The sequence below is a fragment of the Dermacentor albipictus genome, chromosome 9, assembly GCF_038994185.2.
Source record: "Dermacentor albipictus isolate Rhodes 1998 colony chromosome 9, USDA_Dalb.pri_finalv2, whole genome shotgun sequence".
NCBI lineage: Eukaryota > Metazoa > Arthropoda > Arachnida > Ixodida > Ixodidae > Dermacentor > Dermacentor albipictus.
This window is the reverse complement of record NC_091829.1, coordinates 29,023,529-29,044,626: the sequence shown is the minus strand read 5'-3', so window position 1 is coordinate 29,044,626 and position 21,098 is coordinate 29,023,529. Positions and strand designations below refer to the sequence as shown.

The 21,098-nt window shown below is 48.6% G+C and overlaps 1 protein-coding gene across 2 annotated transcripts in view; it reads left to right on the top strand.

The window, feature by feature from the left end:
• Positions 1–21,098, top strand: part of LOC135917978 (tyrosine-protein phosphatase Lar-like) — a 691,474-nt gene that overhangs the window by 181,727 nt on the left and 488,649 nt on the right. The gene's annotated exons all lie outside the window — the stretch shown is intronic.

Below are 21,098 nucleotides of genomic sequence, written 5' to 3'. Positions count from 1 at the left end.
TTTCCAGAAAGCCCCCCACGCGTTACCGCCGGATTAATTCAGCAGCCTTATGTGCTGGCTGTGTAGTTAGCGCGTTGGTGCCAAGAGTGCTTCCTCTCTCTTTGACACTGGGGCCACATATACATGACGCCGGCACATGCGAGACTCGTTGAAAAAAACAAAAAAGTTTCGAATGAAGCGAGTTCATGCGAGAAACGAAGCGGCAAGGATATATGCCCGAAAACGAAACCGTGGCAGGGAGAGCGAGCGCTGAATCTATTGGTAAACTTGAAGGAGAAAGTATTGAGTGACCGAGATAAGAATTGTCATGCACCTGTGTCAGCAATTTATTTTATTTTTTATTTTTTTCCTGGATCGGATGTTTCAAGGTGGAGGAAGCTTCGTGACAGGGTGTAACTTACACCCATGCTTAAAATATTGTGACACTTTGTGAAACTGCAAATGAACCCCGTGCTGCTTCCGCATTCTTTGGTTTTTGTAAAGTTGGCTCCCGTGCTTGGTATTAGAAGTGCAGCGTGGTTTAAATAAATAAAGCAAGACCGGCATCGTGTGGGGAGTAAGGAGAAGCTATCGGCTCATGGCCAAGGGCGTCCTGGACTCGGGGCGCTGCCACCATCGGATTATGCTAACGTCATTTCACTTTTAAAAATAAAGTTCGTTCCTCCTCCTCCTCCGCATTTGATGGATTCGTCTTGGTTCGGGAGTGGAACCCCCTCCTCGTTGCATTTCTTTGGATATGTTCATCCTGAAAACTTGCGCGACGTCCTGCTTCTCAAGGCTGCGAGCTGTGGCATGTGTATAAACCTGTAAACCGTGTACCCCTCTACACGTGGAAGATCGACAGAGGTTCTCTTACACTCTTGCCTCTCTCTCTCGTTGACGATGATGATGAAAAAGTTTATTTATCCCTCTTTAAAGGGAAGGGGGATAGGAATAGAGGTTGGCGGGAGGAACTACTTGAAGTAGGCCTCCTTTATCCCCTCAGCCCACTCCAGAATGGCCTCCTGAAGATGCCCCTCTCTACAGTCAGCTGCTGCCAGAGGACTCTATATTCTGCCCTTGGCGCAACTTCAAATCTCGTTTGCGGGCCATCCAGGCCTTACGTGACCTGCCGGGTGTGTAGGCTGCGAATCCTTCTTTCCCTCTTCCCCTCCCCCAGTGCAATGTTCCTGGCTAAAAGATTTTACGTCAGGTCGACATCTTTGCCTTTCTTATCATTAAACGTATATCCCTCCGTTATAAACTTACCGCTGTATGAAAACGGGGTAACAGCGTCGACGGCACGGCAGAGAGCCGTTAGTAAACAAAGTTAATCCCTCCTTTTCCGGTTTTGCTGAATTTAAATGGCAAGCATGAGTAGATCTAGTCGCCTGGGAGAGAAAGTCAACTCCTGCCCCTAAGACAACCTAAGTCAAGATGATGCAGCTGCAGGTGTTGTGTAGAACATTCGGGCGCGCTAGTCGAACGCTGGTCGACAGACTCTGCTTTCGCCGTACGAGCAATAACCGTAACTTTGCTGTTGCATAAGCCTCCTTCCGTGCGGCATGAAGGACCGCATATTTAATGAACCCACGGCATTGCATGCGGCGTGGAAATCCGCGGCTCTCTTCCCCTGGGACGCTACGGTCGCGGCGGCAGGGCCTAATCCGTTGACGCTCCTATGCTCATATCACCAGGCTTACTAAGCCTCCAACAACGTCAAATAAAGCGTTAAGATCTCGGCTGGCGAGCTTGAAATCACTGCCCAAGCAGGTGGTTCGGGGTTTCAACTCGCGCCGAGGCATTTCGTGCCCCGGCATTCTACCCAGCGGTCGACGAGAAAGCGTGGTCGTGTCCGAGAACGCTTGCGTAAGGGCTTAAAATAGCGGGGGCACCGGCCACGGGCACGGGATCAATGTTGAGCCTCGCACGCCCCCCCATAAAAGAATAATTAACCCGAACCCCCCGTTTTACGCTTTTCAGCTTTGCAGGGCGCAGTCCCCCCCCCCCTTTCGTTCCGGGGTCGTTCTTTGAAGCCATTTGCGACGACGCTCGGCCGCGTCTCACAATGCTTCCGCCTCACAAAGGAGGCGGCGTTGCGGAGCCTGTATCGGACGTCACGAAGAAGTACTCGCAACCGCCGACAGGGTGCAACAGCGGCGTTGCGATCGCACTTGGGAACCGGTTCGAAGGAAGCGAAAGGGGGCGCTGAGACGGCGAGGTCACGAAAGCGCGCGTTCCTCCCCATTCCTCGATCCTATCGAAGCCTCCAGCACAGCGCTTAGTTCATTAGCGAGGGACGGCGTCGCCTTTATCGTTGCGCCGTTCGTAAGAAAGAGTATTGTTGCTGGAAAGTTTGGAGCTTCCTTCGAATAATGGAGGTTATTGTTGAAAGGAGCTCGCGATAACGGTTGCTGCAAGACACGTGTGCATATAAGAGAAAAAAAAGCGGGGGGGGGGGGGGGGTAGAGGAAGCATCGGGAAAATGATTTCGCTTTGCGTGTTTCTTTCGGGTCATACGTGTATAGGCGACTGTGCCGATGGAATTTTTAGCCTGACACGTGTGTTGGGTTAAGAAGGTGACAAACTTTCGGCTTGCAAGACCTGATAGCAGAAATACATTTGCATTTGCCTGCTTGATCGCCGACACTAACAAAGGGAAAATATGTCGCACTTTTAACGTCCTGAAAGAAAAACAACAACGCAGTTTTATAGTGTTGTGAAACGTTGACCTCGTGCGTGTATTCAATCTGTATGTGTCTGTTATATTTAACTTATCTCTGGTTTAGCTACAAGTAGCGCACCTTAGCCTAACTCTTTTCAAAGATAGGTTCTCTGTATTTCGTTTGTATAGCACGGAGTAGTGAAAGGGTCTTTTCAGCTCGTGTGTACTGAAAGTGTAATGTGCAAAACGGCGTGCTTTTCACGCTGTCCCCTTTAGCTCACTGCGGCCTTCCTTAAGCCTTTCGTTTCCGCCAAGTCTCCCTCAAAGTGACGCGAACCGTTAGTTATGACTGCGATTTGTTGTAGCGTTCAGAAGTGTCTACCTAATCCAAGCGAGTAACCAGCGGTGAAACTTTGTGTGCCAAAAGGGGCGCGATATTGTAACACATAACCTGGTGAGCGCGAAGGAATGTTAACAGTAGCATATTTCGCAATTTCGCATCGGCAAATTCACCGCCCGTCTTGAAGCACATGTGTCCAGCTTCAGACCTGACTGGGCACTGGCGTGCTAGAACATAGAAGCGCATGGGTGTCTCGAAACACGCATGACCGTACACACAGCTTGGCGGGACACATCGGGCTGAAGCAAACCTTCGTACAGCTGTGCGTCCGTTGTGGTTCAGATCTACGGCCTATTTTCGTATCCTCCGTGCCGGACGGCGGCCATGCCACGCCATGCCACGCCACGCCATGCCATGCCATGCCACGCCATGCCATGCCATGCCATGCCATGCCATGCCATGCCACGCCATGCCATGCCATGTCATGTCATGCCAAGCCAAGCTATGCCATGCCATGCCACCAACTCATGCCACTGTTAAGAATGGCCAGCTGCCGTGCAGGATTGCCAGCCACTACGACAATGACGGCAACTTCCCGGCGCTGTTAAGAATGTCCAGCTGCAGTGCAAGAATGCCACCCGCTTACGACTATGACGGCCAACATACCGGGAGCTTCGCCGCCAACTTCTAGCCACAGCGGAACTAAATCGACTTTGTGACGGAAAGAGTTCGGCGGGCCACTATTGTTCCCAAACTCCCCAACGCGCTACCCGGAGCGGCTCCGAGTTCTACGGGGCCGCTCCGACGTCGGCTCCCGACATTGGAACGTGTGTGCCTTTGTGTGCGTAGGCTGTCCTGCGGGAGGCGGCTAGTTTTGCGATGACGAAACGAACGTTCGCCGCCTTGTATCGCCGGCGGACCGAGTGTTTAAAAACTGCTGTTGTGCGGATGCTCGACACACTTCTCTTGAGCAGTCATGTTGGACTGACACTTTCTCTGAAGCAGTCATGTTAGACTGATGTACTTTCTCAAACAGTCATGTTAGACTGATATAAATATTGTAAATAAACCCATATTCCTCGTTCCCGATGAGAAGCAGTCCTTCCCTTCATCAACGTCCTCAGCGTGGATGAGTTGGACGACGGCATGGGCGAGCTACCTTCTAATTCATGCCCGACTCCAATCTTGACAACGGATCACGAGCGACGGGATTGAGCCCCCAATCCTGACACCACCAACATCACATTCTCATGTTACTAACACGTACGCATATACATCCACGGTCGAGAGGCTTTCCTGGAGTGCCTATAGTCTTCCCTTTTCACATAGCTCGAGGAGCGAGAAATTTCAAGCACTCGTGCCTACCCTGCTTCGCTACTGGAACGTGAATATAGGCACACGTGACCAACTTACTACCGTGCCTCAACCAAGCTGTACCACTTCGTATTCTTAAGGTTACCGCGATGTTGAAAGGACAACTATTAGGAGGCAAAGTAAAGAGCATTTAGCTTGTCTTCTTAATCGTGCTCACCTTCTCAATTCTTATTCCCGCTTCCAGCAACTCCGCCAGAGGCAACTCATCACTCTCCTTAACCTTTCGCCTGCCAAACGACACTTTCTTGATCTACCAGGTCAGGGCAAGTGTTCCAACTGCCTATATTGGATTCTACTGTACAAATCATTTGGGTATGTCCCCAGGTTCACAGGGAACGACACATTATCGAGGACACCTTCCCAACTATCTTCAGACCTCCGTCGTTTAAGGACCTCCTGATTCCACCAGATAAACCCCAACTAGCGAAATCACAATAGCACGCTTTTGCGTTTTATCTCTCATCCTCCTTATTTTTGCCTGTTTTTCCCATCCCATAAACCGCCATAACCTTATTTCCTTTCCCCTAGCCAAAGAGGCCTGATGCATTGTCAAAATGCCTCTGATTTTGGTTTTGCTGTATGAATGTTTGATACAAGAACAACATCTTTCGAACTGCTTTACCTAGCGCCTCCTGTTAGCCGCTGGCTTCGCATAGATGACAACTGATGCCGCAAATCTTTTACTGTAGTGCGGTGTCGAGGAAACAACGTTCGTCTTGTTTCGTATCGTTGCGCGCAGAGACGCCCACATTTGGCTATTCTCACATTGGGATCACCGGCCTCTGTCAAAAGAGAATTCGTCAACGTCGACACCGCCCATCATCGCGTCAGAAGGTCATGCAAGAAGTTCGGGGCTTTCGGTGATCCACCGGCCCGTCTGAACGCCTGTATAATAGTTCATTTTCTGTCTTCTGCCTGCATTCCCGCTTTTTCTAATCTAGCTTCTTCGGTTTTCCAAGTTCCCCAGTCATCCAGCAACCTTTCGATAGACTTGTAGTACCGTCTGCACTCTAGGTTTGAAACCGGCACCAAGTGAGGAAATCCAAGTCCGCGGGGCACCATTATCGCATCTTCATACACTTCCAACTAATACATATATCCGTTGTTTCATTGGGCCGTATTGTTATTGTCTTTCGCCCCGAGTACCTCGTCATGTATTTCGTTTTCCCGCCTGAATTGTACACCAATCTCCTTTTACCTATACTTAATTGAACTTGTACCCTTCGTAGGTACTTGAGCTCTATATAGCGACGCTCTTGGGGCGTGCAAAATCAGTGATGACGATGAGCCACAATAAACAGGAGCATATTTTTTTAAATTTTTTTTTACTGAGAAGAAGGCTCTAGCTGATGGTCATTCTTGGGCGGATAAGTCACGTGGCCCTCGCAGCGGCGGCGCGTGATCTGAGCCACGCGCCCGCCTCGCTCCCTATATAGGGAATGGCCTGTCCCTAGCCAGCCGCCGTTCTCCCCATCTTCCCCGACTATACGGTGCATGCTTGTACGCGTTCGTTGCCTCTTCTCCCGACTTTCCCGGCGCTGCGGCGATGGTCTTGCCGCGCCGGCCGCTCGCTTCCTGGCACTCGCCTCAGCACATCACGGCCGGCACCACCGCGGGCCGCGAGCCAGGATGCGTAGTCTGTGCGTATGGCACGTGCTGTGCCCGCTTTCCTGTGCGACAAAAATGCAGGTGCTTGGCTATGATAGTGTAAACGTTACAATCGTCCATAGGATGAAGGGGGCGCTTGGAGATGGCGTCTCAATAGCGTTCTGGGCCACGTGTGCGGAAAGGAGCACGCGAACACGTGCCAGCAGAGTGGCCCCAAACCGTGCACTCAGCGTCGAGGACACCCAGGCCTGAAAGAAGCGTCGCGCGGAACGGGAGCGTCTTCACTACGCAGCGAAACGTGGTGCAGACCGCTGCCGCCGCGATGCGATGTGCCATGCGAGGCATTGATAATGCTCAGCCTTCTCAGAGATTACGAACGATGGCGCACGACAATGGCCCAAGAAAAACACGTCTCTCCCTGTGTTTTCTGTGAAATACGCAGACAAACAGCAACGCTGCGCGCAAGGTAACATTTAACACCAACTCACCGCTCTCGTGTTTGATGAAACGCTGAAGAAATTGCAGATTCACCGCTAGCATCGCCGCTAGTTATCGTTAACCAAAGCTAACAGCACACAAACCTTCGCTTACATCAAATCCCACAGTGTGTGGGATCCGCATATTTTTGGGTCAATGATCTACGATTACACTGTTATAACGGTTGCATCTGTTAACTTTACCAATTATACATTTATTTTGCAGATATAAGGTGTCATGGGACGGACATATTTTTCTGGGGTATTCGCCAAAGAATGCTTATTCATCACTCTAGTACATAGGAGACTAAGCCAACTGACTGGAACCTCTTAATTTCTTTTTGACTTGAACCGGCGTAACGTTAAGCGCAACGTTAAGCGTAACGTTAAGAGACAGGATGAGAGCGGTATGGATCGGAGAGCAAACAGGGATAGCCAATATTCCAATTCACGTTAATAGAAGAAAAAATGGAGCTGGGCAGGTCATGTAATGTGTAGGTTAGATAACCGGTGGACCATTAGGGCCACAGAATGTGTGCCAAGCGAAGGGAAGCGCAGTCTAGGACGGCAGAAAACTAGGTGGGGTGATGAAATTAGGAAATTTGCGGGCAAAAGTTGGAATCGGTTGGCGCAGAACAGGGGTAATCGGAGATCGCAGGGTGATCACCTTCGTCCTGCAGCGTACACAAAGATAGGCTGTTGATGACGACTCGAACCGGGCGCGATGTAAACTGAGGCCGAAGAAACTTTCACTCCCACGAATTAAGGAGGAATGAAGGAAGGAAGCAGGTATTGGACGCAAAGACAGGGAGGTTAGCCACTTCTCAGAGCGGCTGGCTACCTTGTGCTGGGGAAAGGGGGATAAGGGGAATGAAAGAGAATAGAAAAGAGATACTACAAAAGGAAAGAAAGGAAAGAGCAAAAAGAAAAGGGAAAAAGGGAAGCAGCACTGCTTAGAGTCTGTCCATCAGACCTGTTGTTCTGAGCAAGAAGCGCCACAACGCTTTCAAAGCTTTTTGCGCTGAGTACTGTCCCGGCCAGTGTACCAGTACCCTTTCCTCCGACAAAGGGCGTTCGTCAGGAGTTATCATCTAACGTTCTTCAAAGTATGCGGTTCACACAGACGTCGGCCTGCCGCACTGCGATCCATCGGTAGAATCGCGGTCAGAAAGTTTTATTCTTTTTTTTGTCTGTCAGCGCCCTCCAGTGGAGACCTTCGACGAGTAGTTAAAATCCCGCGCGGCTTAATCGTCGTGTTCCTGCAACACCAGTTTCCACGTTTGTTTTTTGTTTGTTTGTTTGTTTCTTCCCGCTTGTTACCCTGCTTTTCCGGCGTGCCGTCTATTGTTGGGCGCCGTCACAGCGTTAGGGCCCACGCGCTGCCGCCGCGCTTTACGACGGCGATGGTGGAGAGCGAGGCGTCGACGACGTCATCGCTAACTGCGCCTCCGACTCGGCTCCCGTCGGGGGCCGCCTACTCAAGATTGATGAAGCCGGCCGGGCCGGCACACCGGCGGCGCTGCATTTTTTAAAGGCCGCGTTCCGCTAACGCCCGCGTATATTACGGGCATTCGGGGTGGGCGGCGGGGGGCGGGGGGGGGTGGGAGGGAGGGAGTAAAGCGAGGGAGACGACATTCTGGGTGGGCGGTGGGGGGGGGGACGTAAAACGAGGGCGACGAAAGCCCAACGGCGACGAGCGTGTGCTGAATGCCCTTGTTGGGACGGCCTGCAAATTTCGTCCAGACTGTTGCCGGAGGGAGAGAGAAGGGGAGGGGGGGGGGACGACGCTAACTGCGCGTCAGTTTTAGGATTGCCGGCCTCGCTGCGCATATTTACGCGCTTTCGCTCCACTAATTTGTTCTTTCCCTCTCCATGTTGTCAGTTTCTTGACGCATGTAGACGTGACACATATTCACAGCTATAGTTTGTAGACGTACGACGAAAAAGTACCGTTAATGCTTGCGTTAGACAAAATTCAAAGCATTTGTGCAGAGTGTCGCCGACAGAGCGTCATTATTTTTTTGGGCTCGTGCACCATCGTTGTGCGACGATTCCAGCGGAACCATGGCGCCAGCGTGGTGAGACGCCTGGTAACTGCCAGGGCGCTGTTTCTGCTGCGCAGGAGCAGTTGCCTTGCGCGATGCGTCGCTCGAAACGTGTGACACATGGTTCAAGCAGTTCACGCGCAACGCTAGGCTTTTGCTGTCGCTGTCACTGCTTCGCCCTTCCAGCGAAATTGCCAAATTTCTTCCGGTTCATTTCTTTCATTGGTGGCTTTTGATCGCACAAAATACTTGAAGGCGAGTGGGGACTGAGTATTCAGCGGGAAACTGCGCGTTCGAAGAAGGGAGAGGCTATCCGCTTCGAAGTATACACCATTGGATTGTGTCAACTTTAGTGCTCTTTCGAAATTCTTACTGGGAGGCAACTGCTTTTGTTATGGTGTGAAATGGGGGAAATGATACCAAGAAACGACTGGGCAGTAAAGACGCTCTTTCTTGTGTTTTTGCGTTGTGAACGATCGGGAAAAGTGTTATTCTGATTTAATGGTGCCTGAGTCGTTTACTAACTCACACTCACTGTCTAATATGCGCGTGAGAACGCTTTAAGTTCGCTGGGCTGTACAAGCAAACTCGCGAGTTAGGGATGAAGTGAGACGAATAAAATACCAGGTGCAGTAGCATGGAAGACAAGCGTTCACTACTACTTCTTGTCCGTGACGTAAACAATGAGCACCGCGGATGCAAAAGAAATGAGGGGCCCTATAACGTAAAACTACTCCGACATGTTTTTATTCCGATCTCCTGACGTGAAATTTACGTAGCCGCCTACGCAAGCACCGGGCGGTGACCCGCACCGTTGCCTTAACAGCCCAATCAAACGCTCTCTTCGTTTATAGGAGGTCACTTCTGTTTGCTTTCAAAACGAATAACCTTGTCTAAATTGAGCGGCTTTTTTGACCAGTTTTGAGCAATCACGGAGGGCTGATTGCAGAATTGGAATAGAAAAGTTTGGAATAGCTTTACGTTACAGCGTCCAACACTTCGACAACGAGTAGACATTTTCTGCCCGTCACCATCTATCATGCCTGTTTATGGATTTACGTACTGCAACGTTTCCGAAGTTATTCCATTTGACACTATTTCCAGCTGCTTTTGGCAGCCCAAGCAGGGGCTAAAAAAAGACACTTTCACCAGGCAAAATAACGTGGAAGGACGATTCAAACAAAAAAAAAGGACAAAGGTATACGTATAAGAATAGAGCCGTTTAGAAAAGGACACAAAAGTTCTCAAATGCAATAAAACAAACAATAGAGATCATGTAAGAATGTAAAATCACGAGTTACATGTCTTCAATGGATAGCCATGATTAATTTCGATGTGAGTAGAATCACCCACTCCGCTCGCATGTAACAAGCAACAGGGGATGGGAGAGAGTGAGCTGTGTGCTTGTTCGTAACTTGTTTTGCAAGCATGTTCCAGTCTCTTAAGGTTCTGCGGAAAAAAAAATAACACAGAGAGAACTCGTAAGCCTTCGGAAATCAGAGTATGTTTGTGTTTAGCACGAGTACTTCTATAGGCCACTTGAACTATAAGTAATCGCCAAAAGCTAGTTTTCTTTTTGTTTAGCCATTAGCCATAGTATAAATCATCCTGATACAGCCTAAACTACGACGTTCCTACCATGTTGAAAGATCTGATCGGGAACAGAGATTAGACATCGACACGTGTCTGTCATAGGCTTTATGAGTGAATCTCCTCATTTGTTAGTGAAACAGATGCGTTAGCAACTTCCGCTAGAAGATAGCGCAGTTTTCTTCCCATCGGCTGGACTGCTTCAAGAGAGAGACATTATAACTGGACAAGTGAATGTGATTAGAGGTATTACTGTATTCACTGATTTAAATTTTCAATGAAGGGCGTGAGTCACCACTGCGGCATCGAATTCGAATTACAGTGAAAGCTCGTTAATTCGAACTTCAATAATTCGAATTCATGGATAATTCGAACTGTACGATTTGGTCCGGCCAAGCTCCATAGAAGTCTATGTATAAAAAAGTCCGTTAATTCGAACGCGAGAAGGTTCCCTCACGGATAATTCGAACTACGCTCGCCTGGCACACGGCCAGAGAAACGCGCCTACTGCCTACACACAAGGCTGTATTGCCTCCGAAACGGAGAGAACGGCGAGAGAAGGCAAAATCGAACAAAAATCTAACCAACGCGGAGTCAGCCAGAAGGCAGCGGCGGCTGCCGCCTCTCCGTTCTACGTAACCTCGGAGACTTCTTGCCCGTTGCGAATCTCGGAGGCTTTGCAAATCTTGTACAGCTGCTAATGTTGTGCGGAGATGGCACGGCAAGCTCCAAAACACAGCGAATCAAATACGTCGCAGCTGCGTTTGCAATCAAGAACCAACGAATCAGGGCCTTCGCCACTTTCACATGTTCAGCGTCTTTGTCTCGGCAGTCTTCATCGGTTGTGCACCTCTGTTTTCAGCTTAGAAGGTATCGGCCGTCGCGATTCATTGGGATGGTGTTAAGCCTCGGCTAACGTTCGTTTCGGTGGACATCGGTGGTGTGGCACAGTCGGACCCAGAGCTTCGACTTGAAGATGGCGTGTGCCCGCGGCACACGCCATCACTTTCTGACACGCCAAATTTCTGACATGCCCTACTGCTTCCAAATCGCAGTGTACTGTTGCCCTCCTTCACTTTCGTTAGTTCGAACTTTCGTTAATTAGAACTGAAGCGGCTTCTCCTTGCGGTTCGAATTAACGAGCTTTTACTGTATAATGAAGTGTTATCGGTTTGGGAGAAAGCATCTGCGTAAGACGTAGTTCGAGAACACGTCGTCCAAATCTGTCAGGAAATGGACCAGACGTTCCTGTCAGCACTAATCAGCACTGTATTTTTTCTTACGGTCGTGCTGCCAAGCAACCAACATGTCGACTGACGAAAACAGGTTAGCCAGCGGAGTACGTCCTCCTATACCGTTTTAGACCGTGCACTTTGCTTTCGATTTTTTTTCTTCTACATTTTCATTGCATTCTGTTGCACTCGGGAGAATGCGCCTACTGTTAGAGCTAGATTATTTGAGCCTATCCTTTCATTTGCCAGGCTTCCTTGCTAACAACGCTATCCGCCTATCAGTTATTCATATTGCTCTAGCTTTTTGCTTGTGCTTGAGGGTTCTTTCTCTGTCACGTTAGACAATTCGATCTTCACTGCATAAACGCGAAGACGAGTGGAGAAAGCAGCACCTCAGGACCGGGAGCCCTCGTTGAAATTCACGTGAAACGAACAAGGCACGTTGATTGTGTTCCCGTACCCCCGTCCCCAATTTTATCATTTTCTTTTCTTTTTCTATATTAAACGGAGCACTTGACGTTGTGCGGTGATACCACTGGCGCAAGCTCTGTGCTGTCGCTGGAAATTGGATAGGTGGTTCTTTGCGAAGCGACGCTATTCGTCATTTAACTCGCTTTAACATAGCTTTAACATAGCTCATATTTTTTTTCATTGATATCTAGTTAGGCGAACGGAGGTTTTTCCTCCCATAGTTTGCGAAACAGTGAGTTTGTTAGAAGACGTGCTTGTGGGTGAGTACCGGAGGTGAATGATGAGCAACTGTGGCGGTTCGTTTTCGCCTGGTTTTATAAGGCAACGAAGCACTCTTTGCAGGAAAAAAAAGAAGGAAAAAGATAAAAAAAAAAGAAAAGTGAGGTTGGGGTGGAAGTGCTTAGCCACAATATTGGCCCGAAGTGGTTAAGTAATAAAATTGATTTATTGATTATTTGAGTGATTGCAGAGGGTTAGCTCCCTAAACCAAAATAGTGCTTATCAAGCACACAAGGCACAGACGAAATTGCACATTAAAAAGATTTAAAAAAAAAGCAACTGCACGTTTATTTGTGACGATGGACAGTACATTTGTGCAAGAAAGACTGGGAAATAAAATTTGATAAGCAATAATTAGTATATATATATATATATATATATATATATATATATATATATATATATATATATATATATATATATATATATAATATGGACATTGTTTTATGCTTAGGGGGATGAAGCCAGAATTTTCCGGTATCCGATTCAACGTATTAAAAATGATTCAATGGGCTCTGTAGGGTTAACTATCGGTATGTAAATTGAGAGGTCAGACTTGTTAAACCGTAAGTAATGAGTAGTTGTTATTACAGTTCTCATGGATGCATAGAGTGACGTACTTCAAATGAAGAGCAGACTGAACAGCATTTTCATCGCAGACACTGACGTAATTTATTTCGCAGGTATCCCGCCAATTGAGGGCAGATTTACGACACTAGGTGGCGAACTGCGACTATTTTAAGTGCGCCTGCTGATGGCTGTCCGATAAGATTAACTGTGTTGTCGTGTTTTCGTGCAGTTGTAAGGCGCTGGCGCGGTATTCCTGAAGCGGTGCATTAAGCTGAATCAGCTGACACTTGTCATTTTAATGCGGCACTAGAAGAATAGAGACGTCGAATTATTCGTCAGTTATTCGTCAATCATCCTTCTATTATCGCTTTTTGTGCTTTTCTGTGCGCCGATATATGACTGTGCTGCGAAGAAAATTGCTACCGAAGGTCCCGCAGCTGCTGCCTGGCGCAATTCTCACGTGACCTCAATCTCTTCTAATCTCTTTCAATCAGACATGGTGACGTCATTCGAGAGGCACCGTAGAAAAAAAAAAATAGTTGCGCCACACTGTTTTTTTTCTCTCTTTATTTTCGTCATTTTCTCGCCTTCAAAAGCGCTGTTCTCGGCACGAATTTCATATTCGTTATTACAAAAAACCTATTCTTTCAATCTAAGTATACTAAATGTTGTCTTAGAGTGGCCCAATAAGTATGGGCGAAACTCAGCAAGGGGCTGTCTTCAGCTCTTCAAGAATAAAAAGTTATATGTGCGCTGTCAAATTCAGACGTGATTTGCGAATGTGCGCCATCCAATTAGGTTCGCTTACTTCCGCCACTTCAAGCGGTCTTCTCGTTTTTTTTTCTTTTTTTTGCGTCTAAAAGAGCCGTCTTCTTCGTACAGATGTTTTACTGTCTATGCTTTTAAGGGCAAACTTGTCAAACCTACCATTGCTCAGCCAAGGGTATATTTTAGCTCGAAAGAAGGAGCTTTTTATTTTCCCGTTAGCCTAGCATTTAACGAGCCTAATTCGGCTCTTTTTCGGACGTGGAAAAGCAAGTACACTACGCTTTTGTGGGCGTAGCTTGTTTGCGATTCTTGGGTTGTCGTCGACTATAGATATTCTCTGACTTGGTTAAACCGCGTTGGCGGGCTAGTTGGTTAGAATCCGTGATAGAGTGTATGAGCGCGACTGAACGAGGACGTAGAAAGAAACAGATACACGGAGACGGCGCTGTCTCTGTGTATCATGGATTCTCTGACTGACGTCACAGAGAACATCTCTGACGTCAGTCAGAACCGACCACGCCGCCTTCGCCGCGCTGAAACCGCCGTACAACACAGCACTTTATTGTAAAAAAAAATTTCAAAAAAGAAGAGAGAGAGAGAGAGAGAGAGAGAGAGAGAGAGAGAGAGAGAGAGAGAGAGAGAGAGAGAGAGAGAGGCTGTGCCGGAGGGCCTTATTTCGCTCCCTTCAGGCGCCGTTCCTCGTTGCTCGATCGACGGTCACCCCCCTTTGAGACCCGCCGTGGTCGCTTAGTGGCCCTGGTGTTGGGCTGCTAAGCACGAGGTCGCGGGATCGAACCCCGGCCACGGCGGCCGCATTTCGATGGGGGCGAAAACACCCGTGTACTCAGATATAGATGCAGGTTGAAGAACCCCAGGTGGTCCAAATTTCCGGCGTCCCCCACTACGGCGTTCCTCATAATCGGAAAGCGGTTTTGGCACGTGAAACCCCATAATATATGTACAGTGAGGAGGACGTCGGGATGAAAACTTGGGAGGTTTATTTACATTATTTACAGTGAGAGTCAGTTAACAGTCTTAGAGTCATTACGGGTGGGCAGCAACTCGGAAGCTGTGGCCCGTCGCACGAAGTTCGAAAGAGATGTATCAATGAATGCTCTAGGAATGCTCTCGGTCTGCGTCTTTTAAGCTCTTCGGTGTCTCGAAGACACGTCACGTTCGGCCAATGGGAGAGCCCCCTCGGGTGACGCCATTTTCGGCCAATCGGCGAGCCCGCTCGGGTGTCGTCATTTTCGGCCAATGGTAGGCGCCCGTGCGATAGTATCGCACCCGGTGGAGAGGGTCGCTGCTTGGTCCCCAATTGTCCGAGGGCTTACTTCTCCCTGCGGTCTTGCCTTGCTGACTTGCAATGCGCCGTCACAGTAGGCGGATGGGTGCGACGCAGCCAGGTTTTCACGGTGCATTACAGCCGTCTTGCTTCGGGACCCACTTTACCCGCGACAGTGCCAGGCTCTCGCTTCACTTTCGGGAAGAGGTAAGCAGTGAATAGCTCCACCTGCGGCACACGAAGTGGGGGCCGCCAACTTGTTTGCACGTGTCGCGCCTCAGGAATGTGCTATCCGTGCTTCTGCGCTCCTTAATTAGCTGTGGTGCGATTCGTTGTGGTCTAGTGAACTCGAAGTAGGCTCAGGAAACGGTCCCGTATCTAACAGTACCCCATTTGAGTAAGTGACCTCGCGCACACGTGCCGAGTGCATTTTTATCTCAGCCGCATCACAGTCCCGGCGCCGTTTCCTAATCCTGCGTTGTAACGGCGCTGCTCCATTTGCGTCTGTCACGCCCCGGCGAGAGACCGGCGAGGGGGAGGGGACAGCGGCATGGTGGATAGGCCCTTCCCGATCGGCATAACTCGAAGTATGCAGTGGCCGACCGTCGCTCTTGTTCGCGTCTGTGGAAATCACGTAATCGATGACGGTGGTTGCGAAAGAAAAGCGCGCCGAGGGTTACGGAAGATAGAAGAGGAAAGTCGCCGTGACGAAAGTCGTATTGGTGCTTGCATAGACTTGATGATGATGGTGGGGGCCAGAGCAAGAAATCGCCCTCACTGGTTTGCACGAAAGCCGCATGATATTCGATGAACTGTTGGACGAAAAAAAAAAAAAAACTCACATCGGACGAAATTACTGCAACAGTGGAGATCCAAATATATCTTCATCGTAAATTTTGCATAGCCAACACGCTTATTCTGCGGTTGTTGCCTACTTGGACGGGCTTATAGTGTTTTTTTAAATTATGGCGTATTACGTGCCAAACCCACTTTCTGATTATGAGGAACGCCGTAGTGGAGGACTCCGGAAAGTTTGATCACCTGGGGTTCTCTAACGTACACCTGAGTCTAAGTACACGGGTGCTTTCGCATTTCGCCCCCATCGAAATGCGGCCGCCGTGGCCGGGATTCGATCGTGCGACCTCGTGCTCAGCCGGGCTTATAATGCTGTCGCGACAGGTATTCCGGGCATTCGGTAAGATTGTAAACTTGTAGATAGGTCCGCTATGGTTTCATCGCAATGGTTTGGTCGTAACTCATCGGGTTCTTTTTTTCTTGATCACCCTGCAAGGAGCAGTTGGATAGGAGAGGGCATATTACGTGAACCCGCATGCTCGTTCTTGTCAGCACATTGTATCACATTTGGCATATAAAGCAGATAGCTTGCTTGATAGCTTTCGTGTCATATAATGACACGAAAGCGCATTGCATAACCGTATGAAATACGAAACCGAACAAAGCAACAGAGATAAAAATATTGCAGCACACTACTTTGGTAATTTATACAGAATAAAACACGAGTGGGGGAAACAGAATAGATCGTCAGATCTATAGATGCATATAGACCTTAGAATGCACTTGCTTATTCTCATGTTTTATAGGGCACAAAGTAATAAAGTAACGCGTCACAATCTTTTTGTTTGTTTGTATGTATGTATGTATGTATGTATGTATGTATGTATGTATGTATGTATGTATGTATGTATGTATGTATGTATGTATGTATGTATGTATGTATGTATGTATGTATGTATGTATGTATGTATGTGCGCGCGTGCGTGCGTGCGCGCGCGCGCGCGCGCGCGCGCGTGTGTGTGTGTGTGTGTGTGTGTGTGTGTGTGTGTGTTTGTGTGTGTGTCGATGATTACACGCATGCACTTACCTGCAGTCTCATAACCTATTTCGAAAACATTTTTTTCGCATCCACACGACTACATTTCGGCAACGCCTGCTTCGCTCTGGTCAGAATTTGCTTGCTGCTGCTCTGCGCCAGCGACTGGTTAGCTCTCACTTCTCCGTAACCAGGGCGTGACAAATGTGTGCCCCCTCTCACCGTACGCCCAAGGAGAGAGTCGCAGTCGACGCAAAGACAACTCTCTTCGGCCCATTTGCCTTAGCGCTGCACGAGGCGGCGTACTCGCCGTGGTTCTCGCATTAGGGGAGCGCCTCGCTGTCTGGGTCCCCCCGATTGCGCCAGGCGTGCACGTGTACTTGCCAGGCACGGCCGGGGAGTTCCATTTGCGTCCCAAACGAACGTCGTCGTCTCCATAGTCGGCGACGTCGTTTCGAAAAAATTCCCTCCGCCGTGGACAAGGGCAAAGCCGAATTGTGACGCTGGTGTCGTCGTCTCTTAGAACAAATAAATAAAAGAGAAAGAATGTATGAAAGAGAGAAGAAAAAAGGAAACCGGTGGTCGAAGGGAAGAATAAGGCACCGCAATAATACTGAAAGGAAGAAAAGAAAGGAGTTGAAATTGGTGTTCCAAAAAAAAAAAAAACCGAGAGAGACGAGAGATGTGGTTTTTAACCCGTGCTTCTTTCAAGCTGAAATATTGCTCGCTTTTTTTTGCCACCCTTTTTTTCCTTCACTTACGTTACTCATTTTGCCTCTCACGCAATCATATTTAAAAAGCAAGTATATGGAAGTTGTGAATATTGTGGTTCGAGCCAACGTTGTCATTTGAGTCGCCTGGAATGCTACATCAAGTGAGAAAAATAGCTTCGTTTATTTTCTAACACCGTTTTCACGTTCTTGAGGCTGCCTTCAGAGGAGCTGTACTAAAAATCGGGTTTTTTTTCCGCAGGCTTTACGACTGATAATGTTAATCTGTGATATAGATAAGTACGTACCTACGGGGACTAGGTATTTTCCTAGTCCTGCTCTTCTTGCGTGGTATTAAATTCAGCAACACGGGTCGTGGTCTACTCCTGGCTAACGCCAGACTTGACGTCCAAGACGGGCGTGATTGATCACGTGTTTGCCTGGGACAGCGTGAGACATTCCAGGCAGCACTGCAAATTGAGGGATAATGCTGGTTCGGCACGCAGGACCAACGTAGTCGGTTTGTTTTGCGGTGCGTTGGTCATGCCTATGACGGTGCTAGGGACAGGGGACTTCTGCCTCGCCTCGCAGTGACTGCGCTTGCTGAAACGAGCTTTCAAGCATGTAACACCGCCCCCCCCCCCCCTTCCCCCGCTGTAGCGCCTTCGGGCAAAGCGGGGAAATACATGAATAAAGAGTAAATAACAACCGCTTACTGAAGACTTGAATTCGCAAAATGGTTTGCGTTTTCCGTGATGGAAAACGGTTTCGCGCAAGTGACTTGTTTATGCCGCCGGTCAGCGTTTACATCAGTGTTTACGTGAATGCGACAGAGGCTCGTCGCGTCGCCTCTCTAGTATGCACCGAATTCACGGGAAACGTTGGTAATGCCCTAGGAGAGGGAATTGCATTGGTGCGCCTGGAGAGCATATAGTTCGAGGGAGGGCAGTTCGCCATTCACGGTGCATCTGAAAGCCGGCGAATTGCATTCAGTGAGAAAAAAAAGAAAAGAAAATAAAAAGTAACATGGCTGCCGCCGTCTGCTCTTCGTCGCTCACCGCCGGAACGCAAATCGCCGAAAACAGGTTCCACCTAGTTTCGGACGAAGAGGGATGCACCACACGTAAATCGTGTCGCATAAGTATTGGCGTGTTGCGCTAGGCAAAGCTATAGATACACTTACTGGGGCGCGGCTTCTGTGATGTTTCGCGATCTAAACGTGGCCGTGGCCAGGCAGTAGACCGGGTGTTCGAGAACTTGAACGGTGCAGGATTCGAGCTGCCCTCAAAGCAGTGCCCCCCCCCCCCCCTTTCTCAGCAACTTTTGTTCGTCACGGGGCATCTCCGATGTGTCGTCCCGGACTGTCCAGGGCTGCGCGAGACTGTGCATACTCAACGCATGTCATTGGCTGAAAGCGCCCGCATCAGCCGGTGCCGGACTGTCCGTGACGATTAATCGAACAAGCCCACTGTTGAAAGTCACCCGTCCGTGTAGGGGCTTACGTAATGCACTGCGAAAGGTTAATCCCTCACCGTCACACAGCCCGTATTGTGTAACATTTTTCGTCTGTAGCAGTGTGCTTGTACCGTGGAGGAGTGGTGTGTGCAATGTGGGAACACTACTGTCGTGTGTGTTCTTCTTGAGTCCTGTTCTTCTGCGCCTTGCCTTTACTAATTCAAGCATGAACCAACTAGCCCAAGCAAGAGCTTTACTTGTTTTTGAAAGAGCATTGCGCTTACAGGCTCAAACCTGCCGGTCCTTTAGTGAGTTGGTGGGTGAGTTGGAGTTTGGAGTTTCTGGGTGAGCGAGTTGCTACATTAATGCAAATCAATAAAAAATTGTAGGAAATAAATGTAGGAGGACATGGAAGGCGACGAAAATCGTGTCGTTTCCTTTTTCTTTATTCATAAAGATATAGCAACCTGGGGACGATGACGGGCTTTTGTCGGCTTTTCACGCCTTTTAACGCCTTTTGACGGCAGGTTCAAACTACTAATATGTGCTTTTGCTGCGTCCTTTACTGTGATCATTTCTGCTCAGGAAAGATTTCTCATACTCACGTCATCCAGCTCTCCCGAATGTTCTGTACCGTTGACGTATTGGTGCTCGTTTTCTGACATTACAATTTTTGCGCCGAGTTTTACGAAAAGGAAATCATGCTCGCCAAAAAAAAGTTTCGCCCGTCAGTGTTCGAACCTTGCGTTGAAAGTTTTCTTCATGCTCAAACGAGGCAGGATGAGTACTTACTTCTACCAAGCTTATGCCTGCAAGTTCTCGAAGCAGTCGAAGTCATCAGGAAGAGCAATATCTCCAGAAATTCGATAGCTTTAATATTATTTGCTTCTTGTCAGTCTTTGTTGTTTCACGTTTGATGCGGTTCGTATGCTGCATTTAAAGGTGAATAGAGGACGTGTGTTTTACTCAAAAGGCGTATGATCGGGGCATGCTTCAAAGAAAAACAAAGAAGTGGTGGCTTGTATTCTGAAACACTTATAAGACCGACATTACTGCGCTTTGGTCGCGGGAAGGACCACAACAAATAAAACAGAACTGGATGAGGGGCTGGGTGAAACTGGAAGAGCGTAGGACATGCAGATGACGTTACATAGAAGAAGTCATTACTTGGTACCGCGGATTTAGGTTTGCATATTTCCCCTGCGCTGACAGCTGAGCTTTAGGCCCCCGGCGAGCATCCTTATTTTTTTTTTGTCCGTCTGTTTCGTTGATTTATACTCTCCTCGTAGGCTGCCGCATTTCGTCATTTTTTGCGCGTCGTCTGCTCAGATTAAGTTTCAACGACGTCTGCTGCGAAAGAGTGATTTGCGTACGCCTACTGACGTCTCATCTCATCTTTGTTTTCGCCTTCTTTCTACTGTTTCATTTTTTTGTTATTTTCTGTTCAAAACAGTACGCACACACTAATAGTGCGAACAAGTTTTTTTCTTTCTTTTCCTGTTCCGGCTAAGGATTGCGAGTTCCATCTGTTCGCGGTTGTTCGTCGTCGGCGCTTGGTTCATTGAACCCTTGAGGAACCTGCTTTGGGTTTCCGTGTACATCGAAAGCTTGCGTCTAGGGATGTTTTTAAGACTGATTGTTTTCTGTTCGGTCTCATTTGCCTTCGTCGCTCAGGAGTCATTTCAGAATCACGAATAAGAAGTCACGTGGTAGAAACACCCGCCAGTGAAGCGTGACATGCTCTGGTGTATGGACTGACGTCATCGAGGCCGCCATATTGTTTTACAGCCAGCGCGGCGAAAAGCTGCGCTTTATTTCGATCCGCTTACCTCCGTCAGCCACAGTGGAAACTGTTGAATAAGACAACAAGATGGCGTACATGGCGTCATTTTGACGCACGTGACTTTAATTCCTTTTAGATCGCCAGCACCTAAGAGCTCGAAGCTTGGTATGCTGTGTCCGTATACGACATTCTTGTTAAGTCATCGTCGAAAAGTCGACTTCCTCGGGTCGCCAGTTGTTGCTAATGTTTGTTCTCGCGGTATACCGAGGACAAAACCAAACTCTGCGCATACACTGCTGACCTAACTCGTGTTTCCGCTGGAATGTCGGTAGACACAGTGACCACGTTCAGTTCGAAATTATCGTCGTGAAGGGCCAACATACTTGGACAGCGGGCTCGATTGAATGCACGATGTAGGCAGGTTTTGCTTATGAACACGGACTGGCTCCAACGTTAGAGTGAAGTGCACCCGAATTTAGGATTCCGCTTTTGTCTCCTTCCGCGGACTCCGGCGTTCATGCTCTAATTGCAGTTTTTGGGTGCAAAACCTTTCGTTGCACGTTTTCATGTTCTAAAGTGGGGACTGGGAACCAAACACTGCCAAAGACAACAGTCAAAAATGGAACTCGTTGCTGGG